Genomic DNA, 1,324 nt, shown 5'->3' with positions numbered 1-1,324 from the left:
GTGGTTGTACCTCTTTCACTCGTGAAGAGAGTAAGGGAGTGGCGCCTTCGATTCGATGGTGGTCGCGACACGATGGTAACGAAGGAACCGCGANTGGGGTTCACGGTGGCCACTGGAGGTACAGTGGTTGCGTATAGCGGTGGTCTGATTAGGGGTTGCCGGCGTCGTCTGGGCTGGCCAGATGAGAATGGTGTCCGTCGGGCAGAGCCAGTGGTGTGCGTGAGCACGAGAGAGGCGCCCCGTGAGAAATGGTGGTGCCAGTGGCGCCGTGACCGACTGTGGTCCTGGTGGTGTCGGCGGTTACCGGCGAATGGTGGAGGCGGCAGCGCGGTGACTGGCTGGTTGAGTGGAGGTAGGGTGGCCGTGAGTAGCGGAGATATCTCTNGGTTCTTCTTATCAGAGGAATAAGAGATTTAGGTCTCTGGCACTGGGTGCAAATGATGAAATGGTGAAGTGAAGAGAGACCCCTAACGTTTCTGCTAGGGCAAAAGGGTTTGGGCCAACTATTGGGCCTATTCCTCTTCCTGCCGCCACACAAATCCCATTCGCACCCCCTCTATTTGGGTTGTAGCCCATTTCATTGCTGCAAACAGAAGAAGAGGCCTTGGGCCTGGCTATTAGGCCCTATTCTTTCCTCTTGCCACCTCACGCAACGCTATTCATACCCCTGCTATATGAGTTGGACCCCATAGTGCTTCCGTGGATGAAAACCGGTTTGGGCCAAGGTATTATTCCGAGCTGCACCTCCATCGTTAATATTGCACCCCTACCTTGGGCCTGGACCAAGAAATTTAGAACTGCACCCCTGCTTTCAGTCTTGCCACCCTGACAGATTATTAAGTTAAAGGAAAAGAGCATTTGGGCCTGGCCATTGGACTTCAGACTCTCTGCCTGTCACCTCCTGTTCTCTATTCACACCACCACTCCATTTCTGCAANAGAGTTGGGCCAGAATACATTATTTCAGACTGCACCCCCGGTTTTAACCTCTGCACCCTATTCTTATTGGGCTTGGACTATGATGTTTTTATTGTCTTTGTTTTTTTTTATTCCTTTAGCTTTAGCATTTGTTTTTATTATTGTGTGTTCTTATATTCCTTTGCTAATAAAAATAAAATATAAAAATCATAAAAAATTAAAAATCAACAAAAATATTTTGAAAGGGTTTAAGCACACGTGCGACCGCTCGCGTAGGCCTTGTGCTGAAAACCTTTTCTCTTTTCTTTTAAAAATTCAAAATCAACAAAAATATTTTGAAAGGGTTTAAGCACACGTGCGACCGCTCGCGTAGGCCTTGTGCTGAAAACCTTTTCTCTTTTCTTTTA

This window comes from Vigna radiata, unplaced genomic scaffold (assembly GCF_000741045.1).
Source record: "Vigna radiata var. radiata cultivar VC1973A unplaced genomic scaffold, Vradiata_ver6 scaffold_23, whole genome shotgun sequence".
Lineage (NCBI taxonomy): Eukaryota > Viridiplantae > Streptophyta > Magnoliopsida > Fabales > Fabaceae > Vigna > Vigna radiata.
The sequence above is the reverse complement of the archived record's forward strand: the minus strand, read 5'-3'. Positions refer to the sequence as shown.